General features: G+C 47.2%; 1 protein-coding gene across 11 annotated transcripts in view; it reads left to right on the top strand.

The window, feature by feature from the left end:
• EXTL3 (exostosin like glycosyltransferase 3) overlaps positions 1–21105 on the top strand; it is a 131932-nt gene that overhangs the window by 10714 nt on the left and 100113 nt on the right. For 6 of the 11 annotated variants that reach the window (XM_048937329.1, XM_048937335.1, XM_048937339.1 and 3 more), the window contains exon 1: positions 8050–8348. The exons of 4 other annotated variants lie outside the window; for them this stretch is intronic. The gene's annotated coding sequence lies outside the window, so the exon portion shown is untranslated. Of the gene's footprint in view, positions 1–8043; positions 8349–21105 lie in introns of those variants that run through there. One more of the 11 variants, XM_048937341.1, reaches the window with a different exon arrangement.

The raw sequence follows: 21105 nt of genomic DNA, 5'->3' as shown, positions 1-21105 counted from the left end.
CCTGATTTACAGAGAAATGAGCCTTTGTTGTTCTCCAGCAGCAAAAGGCAGACTTTAATTAAGGGGAAAAAAAAGACTAAAAATACAAAGCAAGACAGGTTAAATCAATCACTTAGGAGCAAAGTGTGGCTTTGCATCCATAAATCTTGTCATCACAGAGGTAGGAAAAGGGAGGATGGCCGAAAAAGGATTGGCAGACAAGTCAGCAGTAGCGTTCCTCAAGGACTGGTCCCAGCACTGCTGTATTAACAGATGGAATAGCAGAAATCAACTTTGTGGGGTTTCATCAAAACTGGGATAATAGAATCATAGAGTCTTTAAAGTTGGAAAAGATCTCTGAGGTCTCCATTCCCAACCCCAGCCCACTGATGACCACTGTGTCCCTCAGTGCCACATCCCCCCAGTTCTGGAGCACCCCCAGGCACGGTGACCCCCCACCTCCCTGGGCAGCCGTGCCACTGCAGCACTGCTCTTTTGGAGCAGTTTTTCCTCATATCCAACCTGAGCCTCCCATGGCACAAATGAAGGCCATCACCTCTTGTCCTGCTGCATTACCGGGGAGAACAGACTGAGCCCCACTTCACTACAGTCTCCTGCCAGAGAATTGTAAAGACATGGAAGAAGATTGAATGGCTTCAGGACTGGCAGAGAGCACAACGAAAAGGAACCAGGGTGGTAAGCCAGTGGCAAAGGCAGGCAAAGGAAAAGGACATTCCTGCTCTACAAATACACTGGTGTAAACACCAGAGAGGAAGAAGAGTTAATTAAGTTAAATGAGAGTTTGGGCATGAGAACAAATGGCTCTGAATGAGTTTAGGCTGGAAATGAGCAGAGTGGCTTCAAACCAAGAGGTCCTTGATGAGCTGCCTAATAGGCATTGTGCAATGGGTTAACAACCTGAGAGCTATGGAGGCGGAGCACGATAAAGTGTTTTAATGGGATTATGCAACGTGGTTTACTTCAAAAGCATAGGAGGTTTTCATTTAAAGAAATGTTTTCATAACAATTCACCTCTGAGTTGGTTTCTCCATTTCTAATGCACTAACAGTGGAACTGAGTGAACTGTGGAGAGAAGAAAGTACCCTTTCTGTGCTGAGAAAGGCACAGTTGGCAACCGCTGCCCTATTTTAGTGGTCGATTTTGGCAGCAGGCCTGCACTGCCTAGATGTAGATATAGATATTCTCATTTAAATCATTTTGGTGCATGATAGTAACTTTAGGCCTTGAAATAGATTGTGCTTAACATGGTGACAATTATTTATTATCATTTAACTTTGTAACGATGCTTTTAAAAAAGCCTGCAGCTCTTAATGCACAGCAGTGTTTATTATCGATCTCACCGTTCTCTCCATCGATGCCTGTTTCCCCCCTTTGCTCATAATTCCCCAGATTTTTTGTTGCTTTGCTAAAATCCCAATAAATAAGACTGAATGCCCTTTTGTCAAAAGAGACCAGTTATTTTATCAAAGGCAGGTGCTGAGTTATTTTAGCACGGTGTAACTTGGATCCAATGGTGCATTTTACACTCAATATCTCCATGCCTGTTAACGTTTCAATTCAAACTCTGTCCTCAGGTTTTGCGTGCAGTTGATGCCACAGCTTTTCTGAGCACTGCCTCCTCTTTCCTTGAGCAGAGATTCTGCACAAAGTCCTCTGCAGTGAGAGAGCTGCTGCTGGAGGTGGGCTGGTGCCGGTGGTGTGTCATGCTGCTGCTTCTTGAGAGTGTCAAACACACGTTGGCACTCTCAAATGCAGGCTGGGAAGGTTCATCCCAGAACTTCTTGGCTTGTCAATATCATCCCAGCACTTTGAAGCTTGTGAATAATTGTGAATTTTAGGTCGGGTTTTTGTATAAACCATGAGCATTCCTTGCTTCCTTGGTGTTTCAGCAGCACAGAGCTTTCCTCTTTGCTTGCCCCTCCTGGCTGGGGAGGTGCAGGCAGGGTTCCTCCTAACGCACCTGTACCCTCTGCTGTAGTCATGGAATGGCTTGGGTTGCTGAACAGGGAGGCGACCATCTGATTGCCAGCTGCTTCTGTATTTGTTAAGCCTAGAGGCTTGTGGCTATGTCCAATCTCCTGCATGTTCTCACAACTTCCCTCTGTGTGCTTTTTATTCACCTCTTCCATTCAGGATGCATGTGACAGATGGGGTGTGTTCTCAGGTTGGATATCAGGAGACATTTCTTCACAGAAAGAGCAGTGATGCACAGCTGCCCAGGGAGGTGGGGGGGTCATCATCCCTGGAGGTGTTCCAGAACCGCAGGATGTGGCACTGAGGGCTGGGCATGGTGGGCTGGATTGGGCTTGGGCTTAGCAGTCTTTTCCAACCTTAATGGTTCTGTGGTGCTGCATTCTTTGGTTTAAAATCTCCTGGAGCCTTTCTGCCTTTCAACCTGGTCAGATTCACAAACTTTTCTGTTTGAATTGAAACCCTTGCGGTTTTGCTTGAACTGAACCAATTTGTGGCAAATGGGCTTGAATTGAGCGATCACAAGCAGCTGTTATTATAACATCCTCGCTATTTGTCAGCAGTCTGCAGCAGGATCACCTCGTGTTTGTTCAGTGATCGTTTTGTAAAGAAATCTGTCAGCTATTACAGCTAAGACTTAGGGCCACGCTGTTACTATTTGTTCTTCCTTCTAGATCCGGAATTTAAGATTCCCTTATCAGCCAGTTCCTAGGAGTACGTCTTTCCCTCTCTAGGCACTTTAGAATGCTCTCAGCACACTTCCAGATCTGATGGCACAGTCTCCAGTGGACCTCTAGCACAATCTTGGCAGGCAGCCTTTTACAGCCTTTTCCCAAAGTGACTTTAATCCAGAGTGATCGTTTTATGCATGCTATCGCTTTGGATTTCCAGCAAGCACAGATGATTCACTCAGCTCACAGAAACAACTGCGGAGCGTTGTCCCAGAAGATTATTTAAGCACAGTTTGGGGAGCGCGCATTTAGGGCTACACATGCAATGTGCATGCTCAGGTCTGGCTTTGGTTTGGAGTTTTGAGGGTTCTTTCTTTTTTAACCATGTGTGTATGTGTTTATTGACCCTTAATGTATTCTGGCAATAATTTCTAGCAGAGATTTTTCTAGCAGTCACATATTATTTTCTGGTTTTGGGTGGAGGCAGGAGTTGGACTCAGTGGTCCTGATGGGTCCCTTCCAACTGGGGGTATTCTGTGATTCAGTGTCTCTGTGTAGGAAGTATTATCTCCAGTTTTCACTTGGCAGCTGGGCCTGGGGACAGGTGAAACACTTGGTTTGAGCGCACAGGTCTCAGTGAGTTTCTCAAGACTTCTGTCTTTAGATGCACTGCTGGGGATCTGGCAAGTTGTCAGAGCCCCTCGTATTGTGTGGACTTGAGGGTGAGCTGAAGTAGTGGAAAGTGGCAGCCCTGAGCCTGGTTGTCTGATGTAACAAAGCACACGCTAAACACGATGCTTTGTGCTTCACCAAGGAGGGGCTGGGCTGCTTGCTTTGCGTTCAGTTTTAATTTCATTTTTAATACTGCTGAATGCTTAATTAAAAAAAGTGCTTTTGGTAGGCAAGAGTGCAGTGCCCAACTGCACTGCAGATCCAGTGTGTAGGAGTTTAGGGATTATGTTATATACAAGTGAAATGATTGCTTCTTTTTTAACTCCCTGTTTAAATATAGTTCAAATTATGGAATATTTGGTAGAACAGAATAAGCTGTGGCTTGCCAGCTTTTTCATACCAGTGGTTACCAGATGCTTCTGTATTTAAAACCTCACCATCTGTTACAGGGTGGAGTTCGGGGGTAGTCTAGGTGTTTGGATGTGTCTTCCTTCTTGGGTGTCTGCAAAACTTCAAAGCATCTGTTTGGAGATGAAGGGGAAGCACAGCTAGCTGTAGCACTTCAGGAATTCAAGGCAACTTTACAGAAATGGACTGCTGCTTCCTGCTTTGCAGCCTGTCTTTATTCAGTCACTGAAATGTCCAGGAGTCTAATAAAAAGAGCAATGTGCAGCATCTTATGGCTTACTCACCTTCCTGTGAGTAAGTGCACATCCCATAAGGAGCGAGGTGAAGGTGGGAGAGGACTTGCTGGTAATTCATAGTCATCCAATCATGGAATTGCAGAATGGTTCGGGTTGGAAGGGACCTTAATGATCATCGAGAGCCAAGCCCTGCCATGGGCTGCTCACCACTCACAAGATGAGGCTGCCCAGGGCCCATCCCACCTAGCCTTGAATTCACCTGGATAGACTTGATTCCTACAGAATGACTCTGCGTGACTCTGAGCGTTTCATTTTTGAGGTAAGTGTAAAAAAATGCAAAGGAAATGCAGGCAAGGTCCACAAAAGTGCAGTAGAATTGCTGCAAGTGGTTACAGACACGCAAGGTAGGAAGGCAACACTCTCTGCCTTCGCCCTCTCACACTGTGCAGCTCCACCAGAGCCTGGAGGGACTTGCCATACTGAAATCGGTGTGCAGTAGTTTTGGGGATGAGCAAAACCATATTTGGGTCAATAAACTGCTGGTGAAAAATAGTCAGTGCTAGTAACAGCTTTCAGTCGCTAATGATCTGGGACATGCTGGGGGAGGAGGAAAGCTGCATGTCTCATTACCCATCCTCTGAGCCATCTGGTCTCTCACGGTTTATTTGTAACCACTGTCCTAATCTCTCTTAACTACATTGTTGCTGAAATACTGAAATTACCTTTTTAGGCACCCCGGTTCGCCAAAGATAATAACCTAGTCTGGTGATGTGTAGTTCTATAAACAAAGCATAATGCAATCATTTAATGAATTTTTCCAGAATGTTTATTCTTCATAAAATGTGTGGCAGTGCAACTTGACATACTCTAAGTGTGATCCATAATATTACATCTTAAAACCTTCTGCCCCGTTTCTTTCCTCCTTATGTTCTTTCTTTCAAATATCTAGCTCAAATAAGATACGCTCATCGGGCCTCTGTGAACAAGGGAACAGACATTTCTGTTCCTCGTGCCTTTTCACTACCTGGCCGTATCCTCAGACATCCCAGCATCTTGCTCAAAACTTTCTCTGCTTTTATAAACTTATTTTCTCCTGCCATCATGATCTCGTTTCCCTGTGCAGGATGCTAAGAGTTCATTGGCTTTGCTCTTCGGATTCCAGCTGGAGCTGCACTGGGTCCAAGCCTGAATTAGCATTTTGGAGGAAAAAGTTCTTGTGCTTTATGCCTGTGTCCATTCTTACGTTAACTTTTCAATTATAGGTTCATGACATGCTCTAGCCCTTGCTTCACTTTATGCCCAGCAGTGGAGTGTATTATTAACAGCACTTCTTGTGCCCATGGGGTCTTCATGAGGTCCTTTATTTAAGCAAATGAGATGCCTTTGCCTATTGCTAAAATGCAGCTGCTTACATTGCAGAGCCTGGCAGCTGCTCCAACAGTACCAGACCACTGCTTTTATGGCATAAAGGAAGGAGAAAAAAACAATCCATATTCACTCAAAACTGCAGGGAGAATGTAACCCATCCAAATGTTATTACTTAAGCTGGAATTTGGCCAGCATTCCAGATTAATTACTCCTCTCTTGTGAAGCATACTGTGAGATACCTGAGGGACAAAAGCGGTCAGAGCCTCAGCAGAACTGAAAATTTAGCTTTCTCACGTATGTGTAGTTGTCCCAGTGGGGCTGGGAGATGTGTATTAGAAATGTGTTTTACCTGTTCAGCACCAAGAGCACCCTGGGGCTAACAAGAGACTGAATCCTGTGAAATCTGATAGGACTGTTGAGGTTAGGAGTGTGGTCTAAAAAACATTCCACAAGGCTTGTGGAGTCTGCAGGTGGTCAGGCCTTAGTACTGTCTCCTGTGGAAGGGAGGAGAAAGAGGTTAAAAAAGTTTTGCCAGAAGGACTGTAGCCTTCTGGCAGGGAAAAGATGTAAGTTTAGTCTTCCCCTTAGACTGTTATTCCCTTGAAGAGGAACGGATGCTTTCCTGAGGTTTATTTCAGGCCATGGAAGTATGCCATGGGGCTGTGCACTAACTGGCTCTGAAACTCCTTAATACCTGCTCAAAATGACTTGGTGTAATCTACAGCAGAGGTGAAACGTTAACGTGTTGGAAGTGAGAAAAGCTTGCAGGGGGGATGAGAAGCAGAATTTGGTCCAGATAAAGAAGAATGGTTAAGTGGAGACTATTCAAACAGAGAAGAGGGCACGAAGGAGTGATAGCATCCACGGCATTGAATTGCAGCTACAGAGAGACCTGGGCAGGCTCAGTGCCTATGCCAACTTCGTAAGTTCAACAAGGCCAAGTGTAGAGTCCTCCACCTTGGTCGGGGGGATGGAGAATGGCTTGAGAGCAGCCCTGAGGAGGAGGATTTGAGGGCATCTGTTCACGAGAAGCTCAAGATGAGCCAGCAATGTGTGCTTGCAGCACAGAAGGCCAACCGTATCTTGGCTTGGTTGGATCAAGAGAAGTGTGACCAGCAGGTTGAGGGAGATGATTCTGTCCCTCTGCTCTTGTGGGACCCGACCTGGAGTACTGCATCCAGTTCTGGGGGCCCCAGCATAAAAAAGCTGGGGAACAGGACCAGAGGAGGGTGACAGGACAAGGGGTAATGGCTGTTAACTAGAAGAGGATAGATTTTGACTAGCTATCAGGAAGAAATTCTTCACAGTGATGGTGATGAGACACTGGAACAGGTTGCCTAGAGAAGTTGTGGGTGTCCCCACCGTGGAAGTGTTCAAGGTCAGGCTGGATGGGCTGGAAAAGACAGACTGTTTCTGAGAGCCTTAGAGTACCTATTCCTACCCCTCCGTCCTTGTCCCCTGCTTGTAGGATTGTATTTCAATGTCTAACAACAGGTAGCCTTGCTCCCCCTCTCACCCTCACCATTTTTTCAGGATAAAAGTTAGTTTCTCCTTGCATGCTCTACATACGTGTAGATGACTGTTAAAAAAGTGCAGAGTGGTGGAAAAGTGGTTTCTCGCAGTTTTGAAGTGCTCACGTTGTATTAAAGCGAAGATTCCTGAAGATACGCCACAGTTGCCACCCTTCCTGCTGCTCCTATGGAGGTAAACCTGTTTCTTCTCTCAGATCCCTCAGTCCCTCACAAGCTAACAGGTTTTGTGTTTTGGGGTGAGACTTGGTACCCATAGATATGAAGTCCTTTATGGGGCATTAATATATATGTAAAATGAAAGCGCATAAAGTAATAAACAAGAAGTACTGAAGCTGCTGGAGTTGGCTTTCTTGTAGGATGATGGCTGCCACCATTCCTTGCCTTTCTTCTCTATTTCCCCACTGCTTTGTTACTTGTTTGTCTTTTTTCCCCCCCTAATTCTTTTGCTTCAATCCTCATCTTTTGCATGGTATGTTTGGTACTTGTCTGCATAAATTTGATGTTGCTGCTCTTACTAGGTGCTGTTGGCAATGTAAATGCTGTTAAGAAGTTAAATCCAGAAATTATATTCTACATCACTTTTGTCCAGACCGAGTTTTAATTTCTAGTATTAATCCAAACTGTCCAGCTTGGATCTTGAGGCAACTCAGTAATGAAATCCCATCTGTAGTGGTCTGGCAGTACTCATAAGCAGGGCCTGCATGTACCAGCATCCCAAAACACCGTGGTTTGTAAAACCCCTTCTGCCAGCAGCCATCTGGACATCTGTGCCGAGAATGCGCCACCTTTGCAGTCCCCATGGTGGTTTCACCACAGAGCTGAACTCTCTGTGTGCACTCTCAGCCTTGCAGGGGTGCTGGAGCATGGCTGGAGCCAACTCGGTGTGCTGTGGCTAAAGCTTGGGGTGTGTTTGCCCACGCAAGGGCTGCGTGGGGCACTGAACGGACGCAGACCCATCGTGGCGGCTCCTCGCTGAGGAGAGCAGGCAGGGCAGCACGTGTCCACCTTTAGGCGGGAAAAGAGCCTCCCCGCAGTGCGCATGCGTGGTGGCCAGCGAACCCCTCTGGACTGGAGGGCGGCGATGCTCCGCCTCCTGCGACACTTCGGCTCTTCTCGGTAGTTTCCGGAGAGAAGTCTCCTCCTTCGCCGTCCTGGCTCCCGCCCCTTTAGCCCTTCGGCTGTCTCCGTCCGTGGTTCGGCTCTCTCCGCTCACCCTTCGGAACGGGCCGTTAAGTTCCGCCGCTACTTCGGCAACTTCCGCCAGTTCGGTCGGAAATGGCCGAAGACGTGAGAGATCCAGCGGTTTAGGGTAGAAGACCGGCCGGCTTTTCGGAACAAACCAACTGCGCCCAGATCTGGGGGGGGGGGGGAGCAGGGGAGGGCAGCCGGAGGGGGAAGACTAAACGGAGGCTGTGGCTCCCCCCCCAGCCGCTCTCAGCGGGCGCCGGCACCGCGGTTCCGCCGGGAGGGTGAAGCGAGGGCGCCTGGAGGTAGGCTGGAGCGAACCACGCGGCGGGGGGAGCGCAGGGGGAGCGAGTGTGAGAGAGGGGCGGCACGGCCTGGGGGAGACACTGAGGGGAAGGCCGGGCGGGGTCCCTCGGGGATGAGGGAGGAGGTGGGGGTCCCGCAGGGAGCCAGGACTCCATCCCGCGGCTCGGTGATGAGGGGGGCTGTGGTGGGCTGAAGCTGCGAGGGGCCCTAAAGCAGCCCCTCGTCCCGCTGTGCCTCACGGGGCCGCCGCCTCCCCGCTGCTCCCGTCCGCTGCCCCCGGCCCGAGGTGGGTCTGGGGGCTCGAGGCCTAGCACCCTGCTCGGCCTTCAGCTCTTTGCTGAAGTTCAGCTTTGTGCTGGGCTTTTTTCCCCCCCTCCGATTTCCTTCGGCGTTCCCTACTGCTTTCGACCTTAAAAACATTCGACCTTAATCAAAAAAACCATGGGCTAACTAACACGTTAATGCCCAGCCCCCGGTTGTGCCCTAAGCCAAACGATTTTGCAGCTGGAAGTCGTTCAGTGGGTGTTCAGGATACACAGAGGAGCAAAGCATCCGCTGCAGGAGCGCCTTTCTGCTGCTGCGTGTGTTATAAAGCAGCGAGTGCGTCTCCCTGCTTGGTTTCTGGTCTCTTGTTGCTTATGCATGCATCTGATAAGTGTGCCTCGGTACCCTGATATGATAGCTTGGCTTCAACATTTCTGGGTTTCCGTGTGGCAAGTCTGGTATCTGTAAGTAGGAGATTAAATAACTTCGTTTCCTGAGTTGTGTGTCACGGGCAGGTCGCTCTGACTGATATTTCTGCTTTTGTGGAGAAATCTGTGTGAGATGTCAAAGTCTGATGCACGCGTTGCAAATGTGTTTTGATTGATATTTCTGTTATAAGTGAGATAATAAGGTTCTTGGCACATCGGGTGTGTTTTCAGGCTTTAGTAAGTAGTGAATAATCCAAAACTTCTTTCTATGCAAAGGTAGCATCAGAAATGAACCACAATCTGAATTTGGGGTAATGGGAGAAGCGTTCCCCCCACAAGCTCCCCTGGCTTCATGTACCATCTGAGGGTCACAGAATCACAGAATGGCCAGGGTTGGCCATTGAACCTCAAGGATCATGAAGCTCCAACTCACCCTCCACATGCAGGGCCACCAACCTCCACATTTCATAGCAGCCCAGGCTGCCCAGGGCTCCATCCAACCTGGCCTTGAACACCTCCAGGGATGGACGGGGCATCCACAGACTCTCTGGGCAGCTGTTCCAGCACCTCACCACTCTCATGATAAAGAACTTCCCCCTGACATCCAACCTAAATCTTCCTTCCCTCAACTTAAAGCCATTTCCCCTTGTCCTGCAGTTATCACCCCTTTCAAAGAGTTGATAAGAGGGTTCTGCTGTTACTCTTGGCTTTACCCATATTCACTTAATGGCTTTGTGATTTCTCTTTTTTTTTCTTTCAGTTTTCCTTCCAGAAACCAGAGTTTGCATCAGTTCAGCTCAGTGTTAAGAGATTCTAGAGCAGGGGTAATGGGCTGTCTTCATTTGAGCACGGCACAGCCAAATTCTTCTGGCAGCTCAGCTGGGGTACTGACAGTTCTTGAACTTCTTGATGTCTCTTTGCAGAAGGGAAGTCCAAAATAGTTTTCTGATATTCTCTAGTTTTGCAAGTGGAGACTGTTAGCTCTCATGTTTGTTTGCATGCGAGGATGGCTTTTGGCAGTTGTCAAATCAGAGCAAAAGCAGCAAATGTGCAAAACAAGGAAACCACAGTTGTTGAAATGCTGTCGTTGAGGCTGTTTCTCAGTGGTACGCGGCAAAATTGGAAGGCTGTTTGTGTGCTGTTAAGGTGGGATGGGAACGATCATCTTCCCCTGGGTGTTTGTAGCATGTCACTGTTCAGCTGTGTTATTAGGGCTTGTTTGCTTGTGGGGAGCCAGAGGCCACCTCGAATCTGCTTTCTGTGACTATTCAGTTTTGAAATCCCACAGTATCATCGTCTTAATGTTTTTAGAGTTTACCTTTCTTTTTTTCTTCTGGCTCTGTGTATTTGTTCTCTCCCCTCACGATCTCTGGTGCCTGATTTGCCTCCCTGCTGTTTGACTCCTGTCACCTTCCCGTTTCCCCAGGGCATTCCTTCCCCTTCTCATGCCAATTCCAGTGGGCTGGGAGATGCAGCTAACCAGATGTGCCAGCGATTTGAAGCCGAGATCACTGTGGTCAGATGTCTGTTGGTTCCTAGTCCGGAGGCAGTTTTTCTGCTTTGGAAACCTCACAAAACACAGAACTGGAAAGGACCAACCGATCACTAGATCACGACTCCTCACCAGCAGGGAGGTTTTCCCTGTGCTTGTTGTCTCACTTGCCTACCTGTTATCTGTGCTAAATACCCCTTTTTGGGTCATGCACAGACAGAAGCAGCTCCTAACACTGGGGTTTTAACCCAAGCTGGAATTTTTGCATTGCTGTAATGAATGAATCCTAACCCAAATGGAGATCCCTATGACCTAACCACTTAGCAGGCAGAATACATGGGGGTCTGTGGAAAAGACAAGCCCATACCCATGTGTCGATTCAGGCATGGGACATTTCGGTATAGTTAGTTTGTATCTCTGCTGGAATGCAGTTGCTGGGGTAGCATTTGCATGGGATTGGAGGCACGCAGCTGGGCCAGACAGCTGTCCGTACAACTGCCATTGTGCTTGCTGGGCTATGGCTGCCCTGAGTGTGCTTGTAGCACTGTGGTTGCAATTTAGACATATCCTCAAAAGCAGAGCCCACAATTTTCTTCTTGGACAAGACTTTAAAGTGCTGTTTACTGGTGATTGTCGTGGTTGAGTTGGCTCCTGCAGCTGAGATGTCTGATTCTCAGATGCAAATAAGGTGGATATTGCCTGAAAAGAGGTGCAAAGCCAGTTTGAGGTTTTGGGGTTTGGTAGGAAGGATGAAAGCAGGAGCGTATATAGCTCTATGGCTCACACCTAATTGATCCCTATCTGACCTGGGGTGTAGGAAGCCCTGAGTGCTGGCCAACCAGTAAATAGGTGTTATTACACAGCAATCGCAGGCCCAGTTCTGAAGCACAGATTGCAATCCTGTTTTTGTGAAATCATTGCTGTTAGTTAATTGATGTCTGCTACCAGCAGGAGCCATTTAGAGGACTGACTAATCTATTACAAATGTATTTGAAAGGGCATTTCGTAGCTTTTTCCTTGGCTTACAGGATTGTGACAATTTTAAAGCAGGTTTCAATACATAGTTTTTAATTCAGTGTCTGCTGACAGTTCGATCTACCTTGGCTTTTATGTAAGGAATGCACAGGTGTGCTGTGCTCCCTCTGCTGGCATCTGCCCCTGCTCACTGGCAATGGCTGGCGGTGGGTCTCAGGGCTGTGTGGCATTCACAGTGACTACAGAGCGAGCAGTCCCTTGTTGGTCACAGGGAGTGGAATACAGAAAAGAGACTTGTCAATGAAGAAATGTAATCTTTTCTTGTTGTCCAGGGGAAGGGAAGCTGAAGGCTCCCACTTATGACAGTGATCTAATAATGACTTAGGACAAGGGGGAATGGTTTTAAACTGAGACAGGGGAGGTTTAGGTTGGATATGAGGAGGAAGTTTTTCCCCCAGAGGGTGGTGAGGCACTGGCACAGGTTGCCCAAGGAGGCTGTGGATGCCCCATCCCTGCAGGCATTGAAGGCCAGGCTGGATGTGGCTCTGGGCAGCCTGGGCTGCTGGTTGGTGACCTGCACACAGCAGGGGGTTGGAACTGGGTGAGCACTGTGGTCCTTTGCAACCCAGGCTGTTCAATGAGTACAGGTAGTTTGATGTAAAGGAGTTTCTTGCACCCTTACCATCAGTTCCTTAGATGGTTGGGATCTCAGTGCATGGAGTTGGCTGTGTGTCTTCCTGTCCCCTCCCCTCCATGAGTTTTGATGCATTTTGCTACAGATGCGAGCATACCGAGGGCAGTATGAGAGCATCCCATGAATGCAGGAAACCCTGTCAAGTTTCTTCTAATACAAAGTGCTAATAACATTTCTGTCTGTACAGGTACAGGTAACACTGTTGGTTTTTTTTTTCTGCATAGTTTCCAGCTGGTTAACCTTTTACCTGTCTTGTTTCATAAAATGCCTTCCCCATGATTCAGAATACTCAGAGGTGTCTGCTTACCTGACGTTCTTCTCAGGGATGCTGGCAGCACACGTAGCCTGAGGATTGTTCCCTTCCCATTGTGTTTTGGTGAGAGCACTGCTGTGCTGAAGCACACGTCCTGACAGCTGGCTCTGCAGGATGAGCTTTATTACTGTTTTGTACTACTTTGTGTCACATGAAGGCATTGTGGAGCTGTGTAGTCATCTCAAATCTGCGCCAGTATGTTGGTCATCTCTGTATTCGTTTGAAAGTGAGTTCTATTGGAATGCCAAAATGTCATCTAGCAGGAAACAAGTTGTTCCGTGTGTGTGTGGTTTCCATTAGGGGATGCTTTATGGCAGGTTGAGTACTTTCTAAGGGCAGTCAAAGAGAAGATGAATTCATTTGGCAACTTATTGTGGAAATTGGACCCTTTGCTTATATGAAGGCAGCACAATTAAAACCATCAACACCCTCCATTACATCGTGCCATCAACACGTCCTAACTGCTTTGCTTTTCCTTGTCTAATATGTACCACACCTTGGGTCCAGATTTGGATGTGATGGAATAAAGCACGTCACTGAATGTGGGGAGGATTATCTTCTCCCTCCTCGATTAAATGCCTTCGCATCGTATGTAATGCCAGAGCACATGGGAATGGGATTTGTACTCGTCTTTTAGTGCTTCTGTTATAGGCACGAGGAAGTAATTATAGTGCAGGTTTGCTCTGTGCAGGCACTTAGTGGGAAATGATGTGTTCTGGACTGTGTTGGTGCTGCTGCAGAGTGCTGCTGACATGCAGATGGCTACTGCAAAAGGTTGGCATGAAGGCATTGGAGCTCGTGACAGGAAGAGCTGCTGAACAAGTGGTGAGCTGGGAGTGAGAGCAGAGCCCAGATCTGTGGAGCACGGGGTGAGCTGCTCTGTGGGTTTCTTCTGGAGGATCCATAAGGCTTTTGTGTCTGCAGGGGATCTTGCAAGGGTCTGTAAATAAAATAGACCAAAAGCCTTTGGTGTAAGCGGATCAGTAATGTCACAGCCATGATGTGTAAGCAGCAGGTGGGCAGAAGGCAGGGCAGCACAATCCTGCCTTCCTCTGTTTGCAGTAAGTTGGACACATGCAGCATGGCTCCCATCATCTAGAAATGCACTGTACATCTATTTTATGTCACTGGGCACATTAACATCCTCCTCAGATTATTAACGAAGATAGCGGGCCCATAGCAGATGGTTTAAAAAAGCAACAAGCCAAGCAGGCATTGTTTAGGGAAGATATTTCTTTCCTTAGGCATCTCTTCTGGGAGGCCCTTGGTAAATGAATCTGCCGCCTACCTTGTGTGCCTTGATTTTAATGTGGGCATCGAGGAGGAGGCAGCTATCAGAACGTGGCCAGAGGTGGATGCACTGGGAAGCTGCCACTAATTGCTGTGGTGTCTGACAATTCACTGGTGTTAAGACTTCCCTTGCAGGTTCTCAGCCGTGCATTTGGAAACAAAAACTAAGGTGTGGAAAAAGGTGAGAGTTTGCCCTGGTCGTGGTCATGGAGTGCTGGGTGGTTCTTTTGCTGCCCTTCCTTAAAGTGGAGCACAAGGAACCTTTTTGATTTAATGCTGCTGGGCTGCATTGAAGCACACTGCCGTGTGTTATTATTGATGTAAATCTCAGGCTTATTAACAGGAATTAAGACTCGATGCAAATAATAAAAGATGGAAAGAAATCTTGCCACTGCTTTCTCCCGTTTGCCTCCAGGGTTTGCTGACTTTGTTTTTACTTCATGGCAGTGAAGAATAGCACCAAGTCTCTTGCAAGTGTCTCAAGGGTGCAGTTAGTTGGAAGCAGCCATTGAGCTGGAGCTGGCGGGTATCTGAAGGCTTTTGCACTGAACCTAGCTCTTTTTCCTTAGGAATCAGCTCTGCTTTTTTTCTTTTTTGCAAATGACTTTTAAAAATACAAGGACGACAGTCTTGATTAGAAAGGCCAAGCTATGCAATTATTTCTTCCCTGTGAAAGGAGGTGTCAGGGAAAAAGATATTTTTCTCTCCGTCGTCTGTCTGCCTTGCTGAGCTCGCATTTCAGGCGACGTTACTGAGGCAGCAATGCCCAGAGCATCTTTGGAGCAGTTCACACAGGTGCAGCCCGGGCTCTGCACCGACTTGCATCTCACTATCATTCCATTGACTTGGAGGAGTGACACATAATCTCCAGACAGATCTCAAGTCTGTTTTAATATGCATCTCTGATACATAATACATGCGCAGCCACAGCGATCCTTTGGTTACTGCTGGCAGCGGCTATATTGGGCAGAGAAAGTGGCAGCTGTTTGACAGACGTAATAGAGTAGGTTTATAAAAAGAACCAAAGTGAATTTCCTCTTCCTAAAACTGATGGAAGCAGGAGTGGCACTGCAAGTATTTCTTGTGAGCTCCATGCTGCTGTGCAGGGGTGTCTTATTTGGATGCGTTGCTGTCCCTGTGCCTGTTCTTAGCCTGGTTTATTAAGAGCTCGTGTGAGCGTATTGAGGAGGTACAGTGCTAAGTCATGGTTCTGTGTTGGCTGTATGCATGTGTGGTGCCTTCTGGGGAAAGAAGGGATTATACCAGACCCCTTGGTCACCTTCCCTTTGTTCCAAGCTTCATTAATTTTCAGGAAGTAAAGGTTCTCGTTCCCATGGTATCCCAGTGCTGGAGCTAGGGAGGTGCTGAGTAGGAGCTGGCCTGTTCCTCAAGAGGCAAAAAGCTTGAGGCAGCACAGAGGGAAGCTGGGTTTGCTTCTCCTTTGCTGCCGAATAGGAGAGTGGGGACGGGTGCCTGCTCCTGAGGAAAGGTACGTGTATGCTTTGCCTCTTCTGGCAGCAACAGCAGTAGCTGAGCACTGTAAAGCGTGGACAGGTGGACAAGAGCAGGTATTGAGGTCATATCTGGTGTCGGAGGCTTGCTCCCAGCCTCTTTTATCGTAATTGCAAATCCTGAGCCTGCTCAGGACCACGAAGGGTAATTTAGTGAATCTGTGGGACTTGCTATACATGAGCGTGCTGAATGGACAAGAATGGCTCACTGTTGTGTGTGCCTGTGAAGGTCACTGGAATAGGATGCTCATTTTTCAGTTCCTGCGTGCTGCTAGGCGAAAGTTTTGTGCTGACGCATGCAGTCCCCGTTAATGGGGACTGGAGTTGCACTGAAAGAAGAAAATGCCCCATTCTGAAGGCTGCTTGGCAGGGAGACAGCTGGGAAGACTTGTGCTGTTGGTGCACATCTTTGAGATTTGAGCGCTTCCTTTTATTGCCTGACTTTTTATCCCAAAGCCTCCTTCTCGTGTCTTCTGCTCTTCTATTATGAGAAGTGAAATTAATAACCTCCGTTATTTCCCATACATGGCAAGGAATGTCTTCGTTCTGGCCCCAGTTTGACTGCGGATGAGATCTGTTTCGGGAACTGCACTTGGCAAAAGCAGAGGCAGAAGAGGAAGCAAACACTTGTGCAGCCTGCTCACTTTGCAGTGCAATTCTAATGGTTCCCTGCTATTTGCACAATGGCTGAACGTGGCTGTGTAATCCTTGATGTTGTTATTCCTTCCACGTAATAACTAAAGCTGTAAAGATATCTTGTTAAACTGAAAAAAAGCGTAGGCATATGTTGCTTTTAGCATTGCGTTGTAGTAATTGTTTGCGGTGACCTTTTGCAATCTCAGAGTGAAAATTTGTTTGCTTGACATTCTCCCAAATCAGCTGCTGGCTATCTCCATATGGAACAGAGCAGAGTGGTTTTGTTGTTTGTTTCTTTTTTTAATTACATCCTGACAGCAAAGCCCATTCTTCTCTGGTTATTACAGATCTGGCTGTTTCGAAGGGTAATTTACCTTTAACAGGACTTCCACAGAGTTTTCTTTTCTTTTTGTAGAGTATTTTATTCTTACCCATTGCTCGTCTGTTATTCAAAACAAGCCTTTCACATTTTTTAAATTGAAAACAACATTTCTCACTGTACTTTTGAATATCTAAAGGCGTGCTGGTGAAAGAGCTGTATGCCAAACCTGTGCCAGTTTTAGAAGGAGAGTCCTTGTTTTACAGAGTTTAAGTTGTTGTAAATCTTGTTCCTTGCTTGGATGCCCTGCCTTGTGCTCAGTGGGTTGGTACACATGTCAAACATATCAGAGGTCCTCGATCCACACATGCTGTCTATCTGTGTAAAACTTTCTCTTCTTGGGGATGAGACCAATGGTTCCTACTTTAGCTGTTTGGAAATGCTTTGCCTGGCATTCTTCCACTTTCCAACATCTGACAGCTCTTGAGTTTGACGAGCTGCAACACCGGCTTGTGTGAAACCTCTCGGATCAACTGGGTGCTTCAGTTTTGCAGCGAGAGCCCATTGCATCATGGTTTTTGAAGCTGCGCCGACAGAGTCTGTGAGAGCCTGGCCCTTCAGCTTCACCGAAGAAAGCTCTGAGAAACAAGTGTTGAAAAGCAGGTGCTGTGAAATTAGGGTTCTGCCAAGCTTTGAGAAACGAGATTGCACCAACAGATGTGTGGGGAGTGAGGGAAAACAAGTCTACAAGTTGATCAAGAGAACAGGCACTGATGCCTCCAGCAGCTCAGTTTGCAGCTGATCCTTCTCTGCCTCTCAGTGTGGCCCATTAAGGTGGTGTGGCAGCTGGGACTGGAATCTGCAGCTATTTGGGTAGATGGCAGAAATGGAAGGAAGGATCAGGTGGGCTCTTACCACTCGGCTCATCACATCTGTGGCAGAGCTGGGTGAGTTCAGCCCCCAGTCAATGATCCCTGTAGGTCCCTTCCAACTTGGGATGTTCTTTGATTTTGTTCTGTGATTCCATTATTTTGCACAGCAGAACTTTGAAAAAAATGGGCTTTTCATCCTTGAATCTGAATAGATTGGTCTGAAGGGACACTCTGTATTTCCTGCTAAATTCCAGATAAAATCTTCTGCTGTTTGAACTTGCAGAGCAGTTTAGGTGTGTGCTTCCCTGCATAGAGCTTGATCCACCCCTTCATTTTGTTGAGTCTGTTAGGAAGAAATGATGTTTTTTAAGCTGTGAACAGAGCAGTTCAGCTTGGAGGGAAAAAAAAAAATAAATCCTTGCGAATAGATGATGTAATGCCTTGTGTTTCAACAGCAGCTAATTTGCCACGGGATAAACTGGGTTAAATCATCAGGCTTTCCAATTCCCACATTCAGCAGAGCTTTGTTCTTTGTGCTTTCAAATGCAGGATAGGATGTGTGTGTCCACTGCTGTCAGTGTGATTTCCTTCAGCTTCTCCAGCTGCAGGCTGTCTAGAGGTGCAAGAAAAGTTCTGCTAATTAGTTGCTACATCCTTTTATATCATTTTAAGTTTTGCACAGTGATGTGGACTAAAAGCACAATGCTACCTGAACTGCAGCAATACAAAAAGGGGTTTCTTTTGGTTTGGAATTTTTGTGGGTGCATTTTTTTGCCAAGTGAAGTCAAGTTCTTGCAGCACTGCTGGGTGGGGGGCTGTGTGTGGACGGGCAGACAAATAGGAGTCATAGAATCATAGAATGGCCTGGGTTGCAAAGGAGCACAGTGCTCATCCAGTTCCAACCCCCTGCTATGTGCAGGGTCACTAACCAGCAGACCAGGCTGCCCAGAGCCACATCCAGCCTGGCCTTGAATGCCTCCAGGACAGATATTAAACTCCGTGGCTATTTGTAGGTGTATTAATTGAAGTATTTTCCTGGCCGTTGTGTGAGCAGTGTAGTGTTTCTGTTTGTGCAAAAGATACAGGAAACTTCAACCTCCTCTGCCTGTGCTTGGAATGGCCGCTGACTTCCTAAGTTGAGAGCAATGGAGGCACTGTTGGAGAGGATCTGCAAGCACATGGGTTGTTTTCCAAATGAAGCTGCTAGCAAACAGCATAGAAAACCAAACCTGTTACTGTTAACTTTTGTTCCTGTGTTTATATCTGTCCTCCCTGCTTTTTCCTTTCCCTGCTTTGTCAGGGGCCTGGGCCTGTTTCCTGTTTATTTACTTGGTGTTTGGACTCCTTTCCCAGACTGCTAAGTACAACGCAGGGAACGTTTGGTTCATGCACATGTAGCTTTGTTTGCAGTGTGCAGCCTTCTCTGCTGGTGGCAGCTCTGCCTTGGTAGTGCAGAGAGGGAGGTTTGGTCAAAACATTGTTTTTAATTCCTGTCTCCCTGTGATGCTCTGTTTGTTGGGATTTTGCACTGACCTGTTCCTTTTACTCTTCAGCTTTGGCACTGCTCCCAAGGGCTCGTGTAAGTAAGAACTTTGCCAGCCAGAGGGAGGAACCAGCACACGTAACAGGGTTAGGGAGATCTAGAAGCTTTTGTATTGGTCTTTAACCACAGAGGAAGGGGAAAATTTGCTGTTGGTTCTATTTTATCTACATTTTTATGTTGATGTTGTTCATATGAAAGCTGATACAATTTGGGGTAAATCTATTTCTTTGCTATGTTGTTAAGCCCATTTGGCATGCTGGGTGCTTTTAGCAGTTTATTATTATTATTTATTATACTTTTTATTTTGGCCTGTGCTGGCACAGAGCTCAGAGCTGCATTGATGCTGTGCTTGGTGTTGAAGCTGTGGGCTGGTACAGATGACAGGCCTTTAGTTGGATTGCCTTAGCAACCCCTCTTCTCTGAAAGGTGGGACGTCCTCACTCATACACAGCACAGCGTTGCCCCCAGGAAAGCTAGTTGTTCCTCACAAGGTTTGGAAGATTGAGCTCAGATCCTGCTTTTCCCTCACCTCCTTTTTGTGACAACAGGAGGCATCCAGCTGAAAGAATTCTGTGGTTACGAAGTGCAAGTTTTTGTCCTCCAAATCCCGAGCAGCGTGTCCTGTTGTGTCTCATCCTCTGCTAAATCCGCTCTTGTGGGCACAATTTTAAATAAATCCCAGTCCTTGCTAAATATCTGTCAAATATTGACTTAGTCTGTGGTGAGAGCTGACTAAGCTGAAGTTAATGGTGTAATTTGTGCTTGTTTTGCACGTGCGTATAGGCAGTTTCAATGTGGATGAGCAGGAGTGGAAATGAAGATGTTGCCTTGAATCTATTTCAGGGAGAGGAAAGAGGAGCCTGAGGCCTGCAGTGGCAGTAATGGAAGTAGAGGAATTGCTAGTAAAGGTGTTGTGTGAGTGTTATTAAAAAGCCCATCTTCCTAATGAATGAGGCCACGAGACAAAATTGAGGAGAGGCTGTTAATTGCGTGCTGTTACAGATGTCTTGAAGTGATCTCCTGCACTCTGGTCGGTTGCCATACCCCTGGGATAATCTTTCTTAATCTGCTGAAAATGAGATCTAAAAAACAGGAGTCTGGCTGGGATTTCTGTGTAGATCAGCAGACACAGTGCAGGTATCTGCTGGTTTCATTTCTTCTGTGGAAGCTTTGCCTTCTGTGAAGATAAGAGAATCCAGAAGGGCACCAAGGCCTCTCCTGCCCTTGGGCTGAGGTTGCATGGGCAGCTCCACGTGTTTGAGATGCTGCAGCAACAAGATGAGGTGCATCCAAACAGCCAAGAAATGGAGATGCAAAGAGCTGTCAAATGGCATGAGTCCTTGGAATGAGCTGCTGGCAGAACAGAAGCCAAATTGTTCAATTTCCCTCATGTTTCTGAGCTGTGGTGAAATCTGGCCTTCAGCCTCCTGGAAGGTTGGTTTCTTGGAGTCATCTCCAAGGGATCTGTTGGTGGCATAATGGGGTTTTGGGACTCAGCACAAAAAAGATGCAGCTTTAAGACTCTGAATCTGTTGGAAGCTTGGCAGCCCATGATTTGGACAGGTATACTCATTGCTAGGTAAAAAATGGCTTGAAGGCAGGGCATAGAGAGCAGTCATGAATGGAATGAAATCCAGCCTGTGGCCGGTCACAGCCCCAAGGTTCGGCTGAGGCCAATGGCATAAAGTTCAACAAGGCCAAATGCCAGGTCCTGCACTTTGGTCACAGCAACCACAGGTAATGCTACAGGCTGGGGGCAGAGTGGCTGGAAAGCTGCAGGAGAAACAAGGTCTGAGGGTGTTGGGTGATGCTAGGCTACCTATGCTCAGGTAGACAAGGAGGCCAGTGGCATCCTGACTTGTGTCAGAAGTAGTGCAGCCAGCAGGAGGAGGGAGGTGATCATCCCCTGTACTCAGCTCTGGTGGGGCCTCACCTCGAGTATTGTGTTCAGTGTTGAGCTCCTCACTACAGGAAAGATAGTGAGGCATCTTCAGTGTCTAGAGAAAGGCAATAGAGCTGTGAAGGGTCTGGAGCACAAACGTGATGGGGAGAGCCTGAGGGAACTGGGATGGTTCAGTGTGGAGAAGAGGAGGCTCAGGAATGGCCTCAAATTGCATCGGGGGGAGGTTCAGATTGAATATTAGGAACAACTCCTGAAGAGCGATCAGGCATTGGAACAGGCTGCTAGGAAGGTGGTAAGGTCCCTGATCCCTGGTGGTGTTCAAGAAATGTGGAGATGTAGTACTTAGGGACATGGTTACGTGGGCAGTATTGGTGGATGGTTGAACTGGATGATCATGCAGGCCTTTTCCAACCTTAACGATTGTTTGAAGTGATGAGCTGCTGCATGTTTGGTTATTTCTCCCTCTTCTCTTTGAACCCTGCAGCTTTTCAATGCAGTTCTGTTCCAGGTGGTAAT

Source organism: Lagopus muta, chromosome 2 (assembly GCF_023343835.1).
Source record: "Lagopus muta isolate bLagMut1 chromosome 2, bLagMut1 primary, whole genome shotgun sequence".
Lineage (NCBI taxonomy): Eukaryota > Metazoa > Chordata > Aves > Galliformes > Phasianidae > Lagopus > Lagopus muta.
Note: the sequence above shows the minus strand (reverse complement) of the source record. Positions and strands in the feature narration are given on the sequence as shown.